The 19,543-nt window shown below is 38.6% G+C and overlaps 1 long non-coding RNA gene and 2 pseudogenes across 1 annotated transcript; all 3 read right to left on the minus strand.

Moving 5' to 3' along the window:
• LOC103129155 (NXPE family member 3-like) overlaps positions 1–957 on the minus strand; it is a 4,460-nt pseudogene extending 3,503 nt beyond the window's left edge.
• A 6,499-nt stretch (positions 958–7,456) lies between these two features.
• Positions 7,457–16,890, minus strand: LOC103129156 (NXPE family member 3-like; annotated as a pseudogene).
• Positions 16,891–18,126: 1,236 nt separating this feature from the next.
• LOC107834107 (uncharacterized) lies at positions 18,127–19,023 on the minus strand. The gene is made up of 2 exons (XR_001659888.1): positions 18,488–19,023; positions 18,127–18,313 (listed from the first exon to the last, which is right to left on the minus strand). It is a non-coding gene; the product is annotated as an uncharacterized LOC107834107 (long non-coding RNA).
• Between the last annotated feature and the right edge of the window lie 520 nt (positions 19,024–19,543).

The following is a 19,543-nucleotide window of genomic DNA, read 5'->3' on the forward strand; positions in this document are numbered from 1 at the left end:
TTTGGCTAATCAGCTTGCTTAAATCTCCCTTTGGAGAGATTGCGTGCGAACTGTTTTTGTTTGTGTTGCCCGGCGACATGCTGGCGACTTGTTCATGATGTACTTTGCAATTTACCATGCAGTGATCCTGCAGGTAAGCACCACCCAACAGAACCCAGCACAGATCAGTTTTCCAAGTAACAGATGGATGTCTGATATTGAATTGGTAGCAATAAAATTATTTGTGCCTGGTAATTTTTTTATTTTTTTTTCACAGAACTGATTATTGTCTCCTTTAAAAGTCAAATGTTTTCTCAGTATAGAATAGAATTCAGACAATAGGCTAACCTGGAGAAAAAAAAAAAGTTATTCCCAAAACATCAGACGATAAAGAATAAGGTGAAAATTTGATTCAAGGAAAGTCAAAATGTTAAGGAAAAGTCAAAATTCAATATTAACATTATATATTATGGATTTGACATTATTATATTAATGTCAAAAGCAGAACACAGTGGAAATGACATCTTAAAGAAAAGCTGGAACACTAATTCTGCTGTGCTCTTTCTGAAGAGGCATAAAGTGAGCATCCACAAGATGTTTATATCCTAAAAGACATTTTTTTTTTGTTATTAAACTGATTTATACAGAATAGTTTTTTTTTTTTTTTGCAACTTCACACCTTTTAGGAACAAAGTATGGGATATAATTTTTTTAACCCAAATGAGTAAGACTTTTGCTTTGGTCAACAAATAAATAACCTGCCAACATTTTGTCTCAATCAAAACAGCTTTTTTGACCAGCTTGGAAGGATGGAGGATAAGTTTAAAAATGACTAATACTCACCTCTGTTGATGTAGAACTTTTCTCATAGAAGACGTTCACATAGTAGAGCATGAAGCACACAGCAAACACAGCCAAGACCAGAGCGATGGCGCCGTGCTTCGGAGTGAAACGGTTCAGACAGATCCGGGCTCTCATTATCAAGGATGACTGGATTATATTCTGTGTGAAAACAAAAAAAAAATGCATCAAAGCAAATCAAAAATACATGGACTGGCATCCATTAAAAAACACACAGCTTGTTTAATATTTTTAAAACTTGTATTAGCACTATGATACAAATATACAGTGATATATACGTGGTCTTCACACTTATTGTAGTATTTAAGTAAAAAAAATACTAATATTGCCAACTTAGCGAATGACAAATACAGACTGATACTCTGTACTTTTTGGAAAAGTACAGAGTATCAGTCATTCATTTGTGCTTCACTTTTTTTGTGTAAGGTGCTGCACAAGTGGACTGTCCCACCTTGGGATCAATCAATCAATCAAATTTTATTTGTATAGCACATTTCAGCAGCAAGGCATTTCAAAGTGCTTCACATAATTAAAATAAAAACAGCATGTGACATTGAAAAAAACTGTGAGAAAGAGAAAGACATTTTGAAAAAGATAAAAAAAAAAAGATAAAAACATTAAAAACATTAAAACCCACATCCCTTTTAGGAAATCGGTTAAATATCGTTTGACTGATGTTTAACTGGAGCTCTAACCCTCTTGGACTTTAGTCAAAAACACTGTTTGACAAGGACTCCAACCTCTAGGTTTTTAGTTGAAACGGCGTCAACTGGGACTCTAATCTTTCGGATTTTAGTCAAAACACAGTTTTGACTAAAATCTTAATACTTAACCCGATACTTAATACTTAATACAATAAAGTATTAAGTATTGGGTTGCAAGTCTTTAGCAGCAAAATCTTACTTTTTTATGGTAATTATAACTAAAATAGTAACTATAATAGCACACTACCAAAAAAAAAAAACAAACAAACAAAAGAAAAACGTAGCATTTCTCAACTATTCAAAAAATACTCTGTAAATCCATTAAAAATGTAGGACACCCAGTTGAATATTCAGTTCTATAAAAAAAAATTCAAACTGATATTTGATTTTTTTTTTCCAGATTTTTTCCTAGAATCTGTTTTTAAAGATCTTAACATGTGGAAAATGTTAAGAATCACACAGATGTGAAGGTGAATGAGGAAAAGGCGTTTGGGCAGTTCAACCAATCGGAGGATGAAGATGTAAAAGGCAACAAATTACAGATGGGCTTAAAGCAGCTGAGGGGATGTTGGAGAATCACAGGCAGGATCAAGAACAGCGTTGTAGCAAAGTATCAGAGTTTTGTATTTACAGAAACAGTTCCACGTTGGAAATCTATCAAAGAAGTGAGTCCCTATATATGAACCCAAGAAATGTAATAATGTACTCTAAAGTACTCTTTCACAACTTAACTAATTCAGATTTGACTTTTCCTACTCCAGGTTGGAATCGATTAAAGTGAACAGATCAGGGAGAGGAAAAGGCTTTTATTTCCAGTCTTATGTGCTGCACAGGATGAGTAGGATCCAGCCAGTTCACAGAATATTTCTTTTTTTTATTTTCTCCTTCCTTTTTGAGAATAAATAAAATAAGATTAAAATTCATATTTAGCATCAATCTGACTTAGCATAAGTGATTCTAATGGGTATAAATCTTTTCTAACAAAACTGATTGTAATATAACAAGACTTCAAAATGTGATGGTTGTTTCCTGTAAAAATGTCTTTTTCTAACCAACCTTCAAAAGAAGCCCTTCACACATTTAGTGGACAACGTGGCAAACGTGAATGAAGTCCTTTGGGTTGCAGAATTGGGTCACTTATCGAGCTCGGCTTCGGATCTGCATCAGATTTTGGTGACCTGTTAGTAACCTCTTCTCGCAGAAGACAACAAACGTGACTTTTATCTCCAGCTGGGATCTTTCATTGTCTTCAATCCATGGGAAAAACCATGTTGGAGATTTTTGTTTAATGATGTGACAGAAAGTCCCACAAGGAAACAAACAAAAATAGAGAGAAGAATATCCAAACATGGTTCATTCATTCTGCTGGACTGGTAACTTACTGACAACAGGAAGATAAAGTGATGATTGCTAAAGGTAGTTCTACTGTTTAATCAGATATGGAACGATGACTGTGCACATTCACACTCTTTCTAACACACTATTTCCATACAAACACATGCATAACTTATACATGTCTAATCAGGATAATATGGACGTATATAAACACAGTGTTCTTGCAATATATTTTTGTGGACAGTACATTTATCACTCAATATGAGTTTAAGATTAAATCTAGTTTTAAACTTAGAATATATTTCTAACAAAGGGGAGCGAGTCTAAATTTCAACTTGAATTCGAATTTGAAGAGAAACATCGTCATCAGAAAAAACACAACATGGACTTTGTGCTCGGACAGAAGTAAACTGTTCTGAGTGTTTGAATTGGACTGGACACAACAGGCTCCATTAATCATTGACTTTGATTTATTTATTTAAATATATTTTGAAACTTTTAAAGCAGAAATCACTTGCAGCTGCTAAGTGATACTGAACAACACATTGTCTGACTGCAGCAGATCACAAATGCTCACTTTTCACTCATGATTATTAGCTATGATCTAATTAGACACCAAATCTGAGAAATACAAGAAATACAAAATGAAAAAAAATTAAAATATATTTTTTATTAGTGTTTTCACTTTACCTTGTTCTTACTGTCCCTCATCATCCGTCTTCGTCCTCTGCTCCTCCTCTCTTCGATCTGTCCGGCTCACACTTTTCTTTGTTTTCATCCCTCCACCTGCCTCCTCCCATCCTTCTTTGTTTTAAGTGCTTATTATTTTTAGTCCTTTGTTGATGGATGTAATGGCAAGCCAAGTTCATTTACAGCATTAAAAAAAGCCCTTAAAAAGATCTTATGTCAAACACTTGGGGGAAAAAAATCTGCATTTAGCTCATATGGCCTGCAGACGTTTCCATACATTTTGAACTCTTCCATAAATTATCACGTTGCAGCCACAAACATAAATACATTTCCTTTGAAATCTTTACGGAGCATCTCCAGACAGAGTAAAATCTCAAGTACCCAGCTGGTTTTAAAACTACAGCTGGCAGTTTAAGTTGTATTCCTGTTATAAACTTTATTGACCTTGAGCTGTTGAAGCTATATGAAGACAAATTGTAGTACTGTCAAAATTATAAATCACTGTAAAAGAGTAATTTACTGCTGTCAGAAGGTGCAAAAGTCAATCATAAATAATACTGGCAGAAGTCGGAACACATTTTGATCCTTTGATTTCCTGGAATGTGGCAGACATTAACTTGGCAGACGTTCTTTATGCTGCAGGAACCGGTTTTGTTTCGTTTTTCGGCTGAAAAACAGGGACCGGAGCAGGCGTAGCTGATAATTACCTTCAGGTTTTTTTCTCATTAGATATCTGGGAAATGAAATGCAGTCATGATCCACAGTCTCTGCTTGAGTCGCTGTGTTGAGATGTTCATCCTGTTATTAAAATTCCGTTGTTGGAGAAACAGAGCAGATGTCTAAAGAAGCTGTAATATATTAATATTCATATTATCTTAACTGTCTTAACATGTTCTTTTTAGTTGTAAGCAGAATTTTTGCTAGCAAAAGTAAATCCTGTGTGTAATTAAATTCATGTAATGTGTTTCTCGTAGGGATAGGATGAATAAAGTCTCCAAAAATATTCAGATGTATTGAATAAATGTCTGTTTTCTTAGCTGGAAGACGTAGCCATGACTGATCAATGATCCAATGACGAGACAAACGATGAGGTCTAAAATGTATTTCAACGAGTTAAAAATTTTGACGCAATTAATCTAATTTTTGTTCTTCCTTTGAACCTTTGCAGCCACGTGTTTCTGGAACAACCTGCACAGCGATGGACAACGAAGCTGCTTCTCGTGGCCCACTGGGGATTCGCTCTGATTGTAAAAATCGACCCGATGAGACGCTGGAAACAGACTGTTATGTGGACTGTGGGAAAAGGAGTTGGCCTGTAAGTGAAGCTGTTCAAGCCCATGATGCCATCTCAATTTGGGTTAACTTTGTAAAAAAAAAAAAAAAAAGTCCATACTGAAGGTGGAAGATATTTTAAATCTAAAAAAGAAAAAGAAACGCAACAAAAACAACAACAATGAAGAGGAAATAAAAACCACACATAACCAAACCCATAAATGGTTTATGATTTCCCAGTAAAGGGAGTTAAAATACTGTATTAATCATCACAATGGAAATTATCGAGCTCATTTTAATATATCGTGTGATCAGTTGATTAATTGCTTTTTTTACAACAGGCTCGCTCTTCAAGAAGGAAGCAAACATCTTTCTGTAGAAGAAACAAACAATCAGTACTGGAACCACAAGATCCTAACATGAAGAGACCGAGGCCTGATTACCAAACTGGTAAGAGAACGATGGAGCGTCTGTCTGAGGGAGCTGGCCTCATGGCGCTTCAAATCTATAAAACCACGACTCAGCGTTTAGAATCGAGCTTTTAGAACTTGGCGGTGAGGCTTTTACACTTGACATGCATGTTGCTGCCGTTGTCAGCGAAAAGAGAGGCTTCATAGAGCGATCACATCCAGGAGAACGGTCTTCCAAATAGAGCGTGTTGAGTGAAAGGTGGGCCGCGATCCGCGCCGAGTCACAACAGTTTGGAGATTCGCCACACGGCTCTGAGCTGGAGGTCAATGAGCAGCGGCACTGGAGAATCTGAGGAACTCTGCCTCTGACTCTTNGGAGTAGCGAGATATATATGTGGAAGTGTTTAGTTAATTATTTGACTTGTATTGTAAATATTTGTTCTTTGACTTATGTCGTAAATATTTATTTGTGAGCGAGCCAACGGCAATTAAGCATAGCAACGGCTGGTAAGCGAAGGCGCTCACTGTCGCTCTCATGTTTCCACAGCAATTGTCAAAATAAAAGAACCTGCGCAACACCACACTGATTTATTATTAAGTGTGCAACATGGGGCCACACTGTGTGGGGCCACACTGTGAGGGGCCGCATCTAGGTGGCCACAAAAATCTGTGACATTATCTTTTTTGCTTGTGACAGAAGTGCCATGAGAATCAGACTCAATGTGATGAGACATGAAGAAATCAGAAATAATGGTGAAATTCACAATTTCACAATTCAAACAATGAACAATTCACTCTTGTTTATTAGGACCCTGATTTATTTCTTGGAAAGAGAAAACTGTGTTCATGCAACATGACTCGAGTAGATCATAAATTATGAAAACTATATAAATGAATGCTCTCCAAACATTTAGAAAACTGGGGAATATTGTGTCTAAGATTTATTTAGGAATAAATAACAATAAAGTTAAGCTGCGTTAGGAAGAAGAGAGTACAGAGAATATAAGTTCTCAAATTGATCTGTTCTTCTCCTTTAATATAAACAGAACCGGGTCAGAACTGCTTATAATAATTCATTTTAAAACACCCAAGGTCACAATATGATTATAGCTGCCAAATCATCAGCAGCGTCACATTAACACTTGAACTTTAACATAGATCATATGTCAAAGTTTTATTTGGATTCAACTCCATTTTAGTGGTTGTGAAGTTAAGAGGATGAAAATCTCAAAATAAAACTGATTTGATGAACAAAATAAAAACTTTTGCTTGTCCTGAAGTTCAGTTCTCATTTTATTTTTAGCTTGTGTTCAATAACTGAAATGTAATTGAACCAACCTGGTGCTATGCTGGTCATATAGGTCATAGGAAAAAAGAAAAAAAAAAGTCATATTTCATTATAATTAGTGTGTGGTTAGGAACACATTCACAGCCTGGGATCCACGAACAAAATATTCAGACCAACCACAAGCATTTACTTAGAAATGTTTTAATTAAACTTCCACCGTCAGGCAAAAAGTGGTCCTGCCGCAAAGCCAAGTATGAAACCAAACAGTTCATCACATCAGTTTTCCAAACACAATTAAAAAATAAAAACTGAAGAATTACTGAAGGAGTAAACTGAAAACAACACAAGGGTTCAGATTTTTAAACCAGTTCAACTTGATTTCACTGTTCATGTTACAGTCGCCTGCAGCGATTAGAACATTTTAACAAAAGGAAAAGCAAACAAACCAGACTTATTCTGTGGTTCCAACAATGTTAACATAAACAGTTAATCACTTCTTGTCAGCTTCAACTAATTGTCTTTAAATGTCTGTCTGCATGCAGGGTCAGCGCACCTGCTAACAGAGCACAAAAAAAGAAGAAGGAAAAATTATAGTAATCGTAATAACATGTTAAAAATAAAAGCATGTGTCATGATGTGGTATTGTTGGTGAGGAAAGATGCTTGTAGGCCCAGGCTGACAATAGTAGAAATTTAATAATGAATCCAGAAACACAGGGAGAACCGAGGAACAAGATGTGCAGCAATAATTTTGTAAATTATGATAATTTAATGCAAAGTTGGCACTTTTAATGGACTTTAAATGCAACTTTTAGAGCAACTTTGCATTATAAGTGTCATTATTTACCGAATGACACTTCATGACAACTGTCATAAACATCCATAAAGGCTTCTTTATGTTCATGACAGGTGTTATTTTGTGTCAAAAATCCAATGGTAATTATGTGTTACCAATCACCAATAGTTACCAGACCACCCAGATCTACAATCTCCTACTTCTTCCATGTGTCTTTAAAATTCACCTCTGGGGACATACGTGGGACAAAATAACATCTATCATATTCTTAATTATGGGTTGTGGTGGGTGGAGGTCATGTGGAAGGTAGTGGGCCTGGGTCATCTCCCAGGCATCCAGCAGTTTGACATTCACTTCTTTGAATATTGCTCTGAGTATCTTGTCTCGCTGCAATGCGTAGTAATCGTTGACGGTCAGCTTCAGCCTTTTGGGATTACCAGTCCTGATGACAACCAGAGTATCTGGAGCTCTGGTCAACAACCGCACTACTGCCCTCCTTATGCTCAGCAGACGTCGGATGTAGACCTCCACAGGGTAAACGCCAAAGTGTGCCCAGACGCCAAAAATGACTACAGTGTTTGCGCCTCCAACTACACTGTCCAGTTCGTTGGCAACAAAGTGGAACTCACTGACTGGCAACGTATAAGCACGGAGCGGAGGGCCGTGGCAGCGGAACGTCAATAAAATGTTGTTTTTATAATCCAAGGCCATAAGGGGTCCGGTTTGTGGGGGGGTTTTCAGGTCAAACTTCTTGAGATCTGAAAGTGTAACAGAGAACTCATCAGAAAGAACCAATTCAAATTGTCAGACATTTCTACTGAGTATCTACCTGGAACTTTAGCAATTAAGAATTCAAACCACTGCCTGACGGTGGAGTCTCCATACAGATGGAGAACCTTCCCTTTCAGACACTGGCTGATTGCTGTGGCGTTGTTAAACTGATGAACTGAGGTGCCGTCTAGTGCTCGCCATGCATCCTGGTAGTAATAACCAGCAGGATTAGCTCTCATGGCTTCTCCTAGATGAGGGGAGATTCAGAAGAAGATCCAAAAAAGAAAAGAAAACCAAAAAGACGTTACGATCACTGAAGACTCAAAAAAGTGAATACCAGTATTACTTTACAAAAACACCTTTGTGGATATTAATACATTTATAACCCAATTATACTAGCAGCAACTTTACCTGACATGTTAACAGGGACTGTTTCATTGAGAACTGGAAGAAAAAAACAAAGTGATTGTGTATTCTGACAGTAACTTGAGCAGAAAAAACAGCTGTTCTAAATCAGCCTTTTACGGGTTATTCAACAAATATGCATGTCTTTGTAAATACATGCATTATGTTTGATGCAACTACATTTGACTCATTTTTATATACCTGAAATAAAGTCCAAACTGATCAGGTAAATTATAAAATGCCAGTGGACAAAGTTGTCTGAGAAAGCCACACAGAATAACTGCTTACATGTTTTCATCTCTTTCAGGCAATCAATAATTCATTGTAACACATTTATGACAATATAGCAACTTTTACCTTTTAGTTTTGGTAAAATGGTGATACTGGAAGGTCCTAAAGATGGAATGGAGACTTTCAAGTTGACCCCACTGTAACAAGAGCAAAGGAACTGGATGAAACACTCTTTGCTAAAACCAAAACTAATTTTAACTGCTAATTCCAATATGCAGTCTTACTGAATGCCACATTTTCTACACTTTTATTCATTTGACTTCAGTTCAGGTTCATCATATTACTTGTAAATGAAATATAGAGTAGTCTGTACTGGTTTCCATTTTGTGACTAATCTATTTTCCACAACAGGTTCATCAGCTAGTTGAGCCCAACTCAACTTGGTCTGGCGAGCAAACCAAGCTGAGTTGGGATGCCAGTCTTCTTGCTCTCAGTCAACATGATGCAACATGACTGGATAACAACGTTGCTTCAGGAAATAAAAACCAATTATCCGTGATTTCCGCTATGCTTCTTTTGTTCTGACTTGAAATTTCCCAGATTCTATTGAATCTAATCATAGGCTAATTTCATCAAAGAATAACTCCACAGAATTGCAGATACCTATGAAAGTAAAAATGTAGTCAATATCACATTTTCACACTCTATTCATATATTTTTGGGTGTCCTAAGTTCAGCAGATATTGATTTTTTTTTGTTCAGACAAAAGTATCCAAATTTTTTGGGATGTTAAATAAGCGTAGCATCAAGAATATTACTAATTGTAATAACGTGTCTGACTGGCAGGTGTAGAGCCCTGAAAACATGTTGCGAACGTGATATTGTTTAATAGGTATATTGATCATATTGGGCAAGCATTTATTTGATTTAGTGTCTAGTTGGAATAATTCAATTGGTTGATAGCTTAATATGTGCTCCAACTGTTTTATTTTTTTATTTCATAAATTTCTGTCATGATAATACCCCTTTAAGAGTGTCGCAATGCATGATGGGAGTTGAAAGTTCATGACCTAAGATTATTAAAAAAAGATGGGAAAACTACACACGCTGTATGCTCGAACCGTGGATTTTGTTTAATAAAGTTGCACAAAAGCTAATTTGAGTTTCTTTTAAGTTTTTTTTAAGGGTGCAACACAGGCATGGTGCCAAAACGGATGGGAGGACCGTGGCATCGAAACATGACTAAGATGTTGTTTGCATGATCCCAGGCCAAGAAAGGTCCACTTTGCTTTAGAGTTTTCAGGTCAAACTTCTTGAGTCCTGAAATTATTTTAAAAAAAAACATTAGGCTGCAACCGAAACAAATCAAACTGTTGGAACAAATTCCTTCTGGACATCTACCTGGTAATGATTCTGTTAGATATTCAAACCACTGTCTGATGGTGGAGTCTCCATACAGGTGGAGCACCTTCCCTTTCAGACACTGGTCTGAAAGGGAAGGTGTTCAACACGTCATTGCTGTGGACGTGTTGAACTGATGAATTAGTGTTCCATGTAGTGCTCGCCATACACCCTGGTAGTAATACCCAGCAGGTCCAGAATCTATTATTTTATTGACTTTTCCTTCAAAAGACAGTTAGATTGAAATTGTAACAAAAACAACTAAACAATAAAACACAATGAACCATTTTGTAGAATGGCTAACATCAATATAGTAATAATACATACAGTTTGGCACTTTTGTGAATCATCAGATTAGTTTTTTTTTTCTAATAATCAGTATTAGAACTGATTATATTGGGACAATTTAATGCGTATTTAGCTTGCCCGCATTCATTTAAGCAACAACTGGATAAAGACACCAGCAAAACATAATCCAATGAGAAACACAATATTTTTTTTTTGCTTGTTATTGTCAAACAATTAAAAAGAATAATAATTAAATGTCACTTTCTGAGAATGTGGTAGCTGTGGTAAAAGATATATCTTACCATTTAGTTTTGGTAAGATGTTGATGATGGAAGGTCCTGATGCCGGAATAGAAACTTTCATGTTGACTCCACTACAGCAAAGCATTGGAAGTTTATGGTATAGTCACGAAAAATAAAATCTTACGTACAGTGGTTTACAAGAAGTATTGATATGACGGCAGAAGAGATGACGCTCTCATGCTCAGACCATTCTCCAGTCCAGTCTGTTGTCAGGTGAAAACTGAGGTATTTACATTCCTCAACCACATCCCCTTCTTCTCCCATAATGGACATACTGTTTGATATAACTCTGTTTCTCTTGAAATCAACAATCATCTCCTTTGTTCTGTCCACATTTAAAAAGAGATGATTGTTCCCACTCCATGACACAAAGTGCTCCACCAGCTCTCTGTACTGAGCCTCTTGTCCATCTCTGATACACCCGACATCATCTGAGTATTTCTGTAGATGACAGAAGTCAGTTTTGTGGTGGAAGTCTGAAGTGTAAAGAGTGAAAAGGAATGTTAAGAGTAGAGTGCCCTGTGGTGCTCCCGTGTTACTGACCACCTGGTTAGAGTCTCCCAAACTGAGGTAGTCAGTCCATGCAATTGTTGAGCCCTCTACCTATGTCTTCTGGAGTTTCTCACAGAGCAAATCAGGCTGAATTGTGCTAAATGCACTGGGGATATCAAAGAACCTGATTCTCACTGTGCTGCCAGCTTTGTCCAGATGACAGTGGGTTTGTTGAAGCAGGTGGATGATGGCATCACCAACTCCAACTCCAAGGCAATAAGCAAACTGCAGGTGGTCTTGATATGTTCTTATTCAGGTGGGCCAACAGGAGTCTCTCCAGGACCTTCATGATGCAGGATGTCAGGGCAACAGGTCTGTAGTCATTGATGACTGATGGGTGAGTTTTCTTCAGCTCAGCTAATATAAAGGGCTACATCAATGGGAGTGGCATGTACTATTGTGTCTCTTCATGGATGAATACAAAGAAGAGGAGTATAAGTGGTGTTATAATTACCTTTTAAAGAGATTCTCTTCCATGGGTTTCAGGTTTTGTCTAAAACCTCCTTCAGCGTGGGTGATCCTGGTGTCACAGTTCAGCTTCTTTGGCTTGTAGCAGAACCAGGGCTCCCCTGTGTGAAGGTCTGTGTAGTTGCACAGTTTCTGCTGAGGCGCTTTAAGACATATATTGCATGTTGTAATTTCTGTGACGGACCCTGAGCGAAAGATGCTTTGGAAATAAATTCTGTCAGGCTGCTCTTGGGTCACTTTCCAGTACAGCGACTGCCTCACTGGGGTGAACCATCACCACCTGGATTGAAGAACAAGAGTGTTCACACATTGCTTAACATGAAAGGAGGTCTAGTAACAATACTCAATGTACATCTAAAGTTTAATTAAGTTTCAGAGATACTTCAATTCCCAAAGGTAAATTTTAATGTTTAATGTTTTAATGTTTAATTCTTCTGGAGTCATTGTACTGTAGATAGAGTGCAACAATACAGTTACTGGTTCTGATCTGGATACCGTAATCTAATATATGATCCCAGAAGAGATTATACTATCAGATTATACAACTGACTTATACAAATGTCTTGTGAAAGAACCATAGCTTCATCAAGAAATATGACATGCCTCAACCCACAGCTTTACTTTTACATCTCCAGTATGGTCTGTTGACCAGAACAGCATTAATATATTTTTGTTCTACCAAATTCTCTCCCTCTTGACCTGAAAACTAAAATAATTTCCTTTGCTTTGTTCCACATTCAAGACGTGATGACTGAGAGTACATTTCTCTGTAGTGTTCCTTTCCAGATGAGTAAGGCCAGAGACATAAGCTTAGTCAAACACACTATAGTCAGCTTATCAGGTAATTATAGACCTATGTAAAATTTACAAAAATGTGTCAGAAATATTGGCACATTTTAGATGATAGGTTTCAATCTGACCTCAACTTGTGCGTCTCCTTCCCAGAGTAAAGAAAACACAGCCGTGTAGGAACCGTTGCGGTGATCCAACACTTGTCCCGCCACACCGGCAAACAGAGCAGGGTTGTGCAGCCGTGCAAGTAGGAAGTCTCCACCGGACTTCTTGGGGCGACCACGGAAGTCATACATTTTTATAAAAACTTCCAGCTGATCCCCTCCGTGCCAACTTCCCCCATCGCTTCTTGGGATGATGGTGAAAGTGCTGTGAGTGGGATCACTGGTGTCTTCAGGTGAGAGTGAATTAAAGGAACAGACACTGGTAGGCATTGGATGGTCAGGGGAATGCATCTGAGTCACAGTGGAGGACATTTTGTTCTGTAACAAGAGGAACATTTAGAGAGGAAACAAGGTAAGTGGCATACTAACTGTTTCTGTATAAAATACTGTTTACTTTACTAATAATATTTAGAGAAACTGGACAAAGACAAAAGTGACAGAAATGATTCCTGAATGCAGTGCATGGGAACAAGCAGTCGACAGAGGAAGTAACTGCAAAGACCCGTAAAGGTAGCAAGCAAGAGAAGCGAAAGAAACCCCTAAACACCAAGTCCTCTGATAAAATGAGTGGTTGAAGGCGTCAGCTACTGTGAGAAAAAATGATTCTGAATCAGAAATAGTATTTAAGCCTAAGCTGCTTAGAACGTTAGAGGGAAAAAAATATGAAACATGTCAAAAACTCACCTCTAATTTACAGATATTTTTATTAATGATGTTAACGTTGTATAGCAGGAAACATAAAACACACAAAGCCAAGAACAGGATGCTCAAGCCATGATTCAGAGGGCAATGGTTTCTGCAAATCCGGCCTCCCATTATCACTTGTGACTGGATCTGGCTCTACATTAAAGACAAAGACAAAAACGTTAGTTATATTTAGGGCTCAGGTGTCTGGCAAGAAAAATTCTGTTTAACTCAGAGACCATTGCTGTGAATTTGCATCAGTCTCCTTTTGGACTTTTTGTTTGAAATCTGCCATCTTGATTAGAGTTTATGACTTTGCCGTTTTAGTGAGCTCACCACTAAAGAAAAATGGTAAAAATGTCCTGAGCTCAGGACATTTTTTACCTTCCCTACCATACTTTACTTATCAAAGTCAACAACTTCTTGTCTAACTTGAAAGTTCTCTTTTCTTCCCCTTTAAGAGAGTAAATTATTTTTACATTTATAATTTGGAAAATTGTCTACAGATATCAAATATACACAAATAAGAAAGAAATGTAAATTCAAATTATAAACACAACTGCACAAGGTCGTTTGACAAGTTTTAAGCGCTTCCTTTCCCACACAACATTTTGTTAAAGTTTTTCTATAAAAGAATGCTTTTTTTTTACTTAATCAAAATGTAATCTCCTTGTAAACCTATGTATAGAATGTGTATGTATCAATGTCATTAAAATATATACTCTCTGTGCTAGATATTTTTGATTGGATTTACAACAAAGAAGCCTCTGCATAAATTGCATTCTGGTGTTCAAAGTCTATGGTGATTGTTTGGAATTTAAGAGTAAAACTTGACTTACAACTTTTTTCGAGATCAAAGCAGCAAAACACTAAGTGTCTTAGGTGACTTATCTTTTGTGTTCTATAGTTATAGAATGCAAAATTATAAGTAAAGTTATGTTAATGTAAGTGTGTTGTGTTTGACTTACCTTTTTTGTTGCTTCATTTGTGAGCCTCCCTCATTTTTTGCTCCTCCTATCAGTGTGTACTGTTCACACACATCTTTCACGTCCTGCACACTTGCACGCTATGTCCATTTGTTTTCATTTGTATTCATCACTGTAAAAACTCTTCCAGCTTTGGTGTGAAAGCTGTCAGAGGGCTGTAATTAAGTTTGTCTTTGTGGACTTTGTCATTTCAGTCTGAGTTGTTAAGCATACAATATATTTTAAACTTCATACTCAAACGAAAGTCGGCCTTTGTGTCCTCATTACTAAAAAAATGATCCAGGACAAGTAGACTGAGGTTAACCCTGCAGTACAGGGATCTGGTCTATGTAAGAAGAAAAAGGAGAAGAAAAATACATTTCTTTTAAATTAAAGTATTTATCATAAGTGATCAAAGCAAGTAAAGCACTCCAAAGGGTAAAAAGAAGCACACGGATGTAAGGATTTGGGTTTTTTCTGTGTTTATTTAGATCTGTGTTCTGTTGAGTCCCTGTGATGTCTTGTCCCTTTCCCCTTGATTGTTTCCCAGGTGTGTCTCGTTGTGTGTGATTACCTCCTGTGTATTTAAGTCCACCTGTTGTTGTTGTCTCATGTATGGTCCTTGTCGTATGTCTATCCTGTCGTATCGTTTGTCGTGTCGTAGCTCGTAGTTCGTTCTTATTGAGTCTGTCACAGTCAGTCCGAGTTATGTTCTAGTTTATCTAGATTCTAGTGTCTCAGTTAGTCGTTATCACAGTCGTACTGGATAGTCCTGTGTCGGCATCTGCTCTTCGTCAGAACAGTTGCTACCGGTGCTGAGCTTTTGTTCCTCACTCTGCCATGCTGCCTGATTTAGTGGACTGTGCGAGCATTCATCATTAAAACCACCATTTCTTCATCCACAACCAGGGTCTCCCTTCAGGGAGTGGAAATATTAATCATTGTTTTGTTAAAGCTTTTGCTAGTGTAATATTACATCATTATGACTACTATTATGACAAATTTATGTTAGATCATGATTTCTTGGTTAATGACAAGTTGTCATAACAAAGACATTTTGAATAATGTCAACTTTGTATTAAAAGTGTCATTATTTACCAAATGACGCTTTATGACAACAGTCATAACTATTCATGAAGACTTATTGATGTTCATGACAGATGTTATGTCATGTTTATGACAGTGTCATGACAGTCTTATTCAACCCCCTTCAAATAAAGTGTTACCCAAGTCTTTTATAAGGTTACATATTTCCCCATCAACCTCTCTTTTTTCAAGGACCTCGGGAATGTGCTTATGTGAAATAAAGTCAAAAGCTCTCGCCAGGTCGATGAACCCCACCGCCAAAGTTTCTTTCCTTTTTAGGGCTCGCTTGATAATTCCATCAATCATCATCAGGTTCGTTCCACAACAATCACCTCTGATGAACCCTCTCTGGGATGGGTAGATGGGACAGACTTCACTGAGCCGTTTGCTCAAGATCTTGGAAAAGATCTTGAGCAAACAAACATTTAAGAGAACAGTCGAGCTAAGCGTGATCGGCCTCCAGTTTTCAATTGCCTTTAGTTTCACCTTGTCAGAACTCTTTGGAACAAGAGTTGTTCTGCATTTCTTTAGACAGGTAGGTAGTTGGGGGGGAGATCGGGACAAACAGCCTGTTATCCAAGTCAATATCCGCTGAGTATTCCCTAGGGCAAGGTCCCTTTTCTGTATTGCCACTGAGAGCCATTGCTTTCTGTTCTTATGCACTGATAGTACTCTCTGGGAGCTGAATAAGGCTGAACACGTGGCAGCAGAAGGGTTTCGATCTCGCATCTCTCTTACTTACTTTTGCACATTTTGCGGCAGGACATACCACGCTGGCAAGGCTTGTTTTCATACATTGGCACTTTCCGCAAAACCAGCTAGATGTACAGGCCAGTGCTTGTCTTGGAAGTGTTTATGCCCCTTAGCAATGGAGGCAAGCACCACCCCACAGAGAGGACATGCCAGCTCTTTCCATGGAACAACAAGACCCACATTGATTGTCCACAGAAAAAGGACTTGGGGTTGATCTCGGATGGAATGTAACCCTCAAATCTGGAGTACAAGCTTGTCCTTCAGGTCTTTCATATGAGACAGGTGCAATCCAGTCCTGGACAACAGGGCTTTTTGGAACTGGGGATGTGACATACAACAAGTCACAATTGCTACAGAAACCGGATGCCTATATGGCATCTGGATGTGGACATGTGGAGAGTCAACATACATCTAGAGGAAATTGAGCTTCCCATCTGCCCAAAGGACATCCCACAGTGTGGGATGGATGGCTACTGGGAGATGATCCAAGTCTGTTTGGTAATTGGTGGCCTTGTGGATGCCCAAGATTGAATAGAGGGATCCACAAGTGCCTACCAAGTCCTTAAGGGCATATGTGGACATCTGCGTCTCGGGCAGTGATTTTACATGCCGCATGGACCGACAGACTGGCGACACCAAATGCGTCCACCAGATCTGTCATGTCAGACACATCCTGATCTTTCTGACCAAACATGGTCAGCAACAGAGCTGACTTCAAGCAAGTGGCTGTTGGCTATGCTCTGTAGAGCTTTGCCCAGAACATACATAACCACACAAGCGTGAACATTGTACATGGTTTTCCTAAACACCATGTTCAGGAAGACCATGGATCCTAAACATAGTCTTCCTATGTCATAGGAGACTGGTTCCAACATCAGGGTCATATGGTACCCGCCATCCACGTGCCCGATTGTGTAATCAGTGGCATTCTTTAACCCCTTCAAGCCACCTGGACTGCACTTAGTCAGGTCCACATGCTTCTTAAGAAAGTGGGTTAGGGTTAGGAATACAGCTAAAAATATAGAATACATATTTTTACTAAAAATATGTTAGGAATACAGCTGCTTGTCTCAATCGACAAATCAAATCTTCTTTTAAATGAGTTAAAGCCTACTGAGAATAAGAACATATTTTCTGGGTTTTCTTCCACTGAGCCTTTTCGCATAACGCCCCACATCCGCTGTGGTCCATTAAAGATTGAATCATTGAAGTGGTGGTCATGACCAAACAGGATGGAGCAGCATTATTGATGCGTTTTAGCTTTTGACTGACCAATTACAAGCACATTGGCAGAAATGTCCAACATTTCGTATGTCTGACAGACCACCGACCCACGAGCATTGTCGTCTATAGTTTCACCTCAACAAAAACTAAGACATCTCATCAAGACTTAGACACCAAAGAGCCATGTCATTTTCGCCGTAGTCACGGAAAAAATAAGTGGTCAACAAAATAATTTCATTGTCATAATCATTAAAGAAATTAACTTTGCGTGGCTTTGACCTGTAGTCACTGGCTACGTGTACACAGCGACGAGTTGCTTAGAGTGGAAGAGAGAAAAAGGCAAATGATGGCAACGTGCTCCCGAAGGCCAGTCTGTTACTGCACCCCAACTCAAAGCAGTCAAATATGAATTACAAAATATATCTAATTAGCCAACCCCACAAAAAATGGACAAAGAAAATCCTTTTAAAATCTAGAAACAAAAATAAGCTAAAAAAATAAAATAAATTAACAAAAATAATCAGAATGTGCCCAAAGCACCACTCAAAGACGCAGTCCACAAGAAACAACCCTTTCAGTGAAAAAAGAAAGCACATGAATATGACTGGGTTTGACTGGAGGCAAGTTTGAAAACTTGCCTCCAGTCGTAGTGTCACGCCCAGCTCGAAGGCGAGGACAAAAAGGGAGACAGACGAGCGGATCTATAGAAACAATAATTTATTTGATAACAAAAATGCGCTCTGTGAGATCAGGCCAGCCAGTCAAAGAGAAGTGCGGACCAATGCTGCTCGTTCCGGACGGGTCCGGAGGGCAAACAAGCAGACCGTGACTGGCTAGTCGTCCACTTTTATCCTCTACCGGTGTGTGCAATTACCAGTCCATCTACCTGCTTCCTGGAAAAAAAACAAGAACAAACATGTAGAGGACTAGAGACACCTACTGGGCAGGAGGGGATCGTCACACTCCCCCCCATACAAGTGGAGTCCTAACAGGAACTCCCAAAGACACAGCGATTTAGACTAACAACTAGGTGACAATTGCAATACTAATGGACTTTGCAGTCTTACCACAGTCACCCATTCAATCCCCACCTCAATAGCTCAGCCACCCTAGCCACTGGAAAAGCCTATAAGAAACTTGGAGAAAAGGGGACTGAACATCAAACCTAAACACATGGTGCCCTGGACAAAGCATCTGCCACAATATTATCCGAGCCCCTAATATGGCGGATATCCAGACAATAGGGCTGCAAAAACAACATCCATCGCATCAATCTGCGATTTGGACACTGCAATGAATGCAAAAATGTTAAGGGATTGTGATCAGTATAGACCACCAGAGGAACACTACCAGAATCCAAATATATTTCAAAATGCTGTAAAGCCCAAATTAGTGCCAATGTCTCTTTTTCAATGACAGAATAGTTCACCTGAAAATGGTTGAATTTTTTAGAGTAGAAACTCACAGGTCGATCAACTCCATCATCATCTTGCTGAAATAAGACCGCACCTGCACCTACATCACTTGCATCCACATGCAGGTCAAAAGGACGATCCCATTGTGGAGCTGCAAGAACAGGGAAGGAACAGAGGACAAATTTGACATCATCATCTTTTTGATCAGGTTGTCACTGATGAAGAGAGTGTGGCCTGTGGGTATGTGTTGAAGGATGGATTGTTGGTGCGGAAATGGTTGGTACATGGGGAGGATTTTGTTGGGGGTTCACTTTGTCAGACTGTTGTTCCCTCGAAATTTCGCAGTGAAGTGTTGCGGGCTTCCCATGATCAATCAGGTCATTTGGGGGTCCACAAGACTTATCATTATATCCTGCGTTACTTTTTTTGGCCTCGGTTAAAAAGGGATGTGTCTGAATATATCAAAACCTGCCACACATGTCAGATGGCAGGGAAGCCAAATCAGAGCATCAAGCCGGTTCCCTTGTATCCAATTCCGGTGGTTATGCAACCCTTTGAACACCTCATTATTGATTGTGTTGGTCCTTTACCTCGTTCTAAGGCTGGGAGTAATTATTTGTTGTCGGTAATGTGGCAGACAACAAGATATCCAGCTGCATATCCACTACGGACCATTACTGCTAGGTCTGTGGTGAAGGCTCTGACTCA

The sequence above is a fragment of the Poecilia formosa genome, unplaced genomic scaffold (genome assembly GCF_000485575.1).
Source record: "Poecilia formosa unplaced genomic scaffold, Poecilia_formosa-5.1.2 Scaffold520, whole genome shotgun sequence".
Lineage (NCBI taxonomy): Eukaryota > Metazoa > Chordata > Actinopteri > Cyprinodontiformes > Poeciliidae > Poecilia > Poecilia formosa.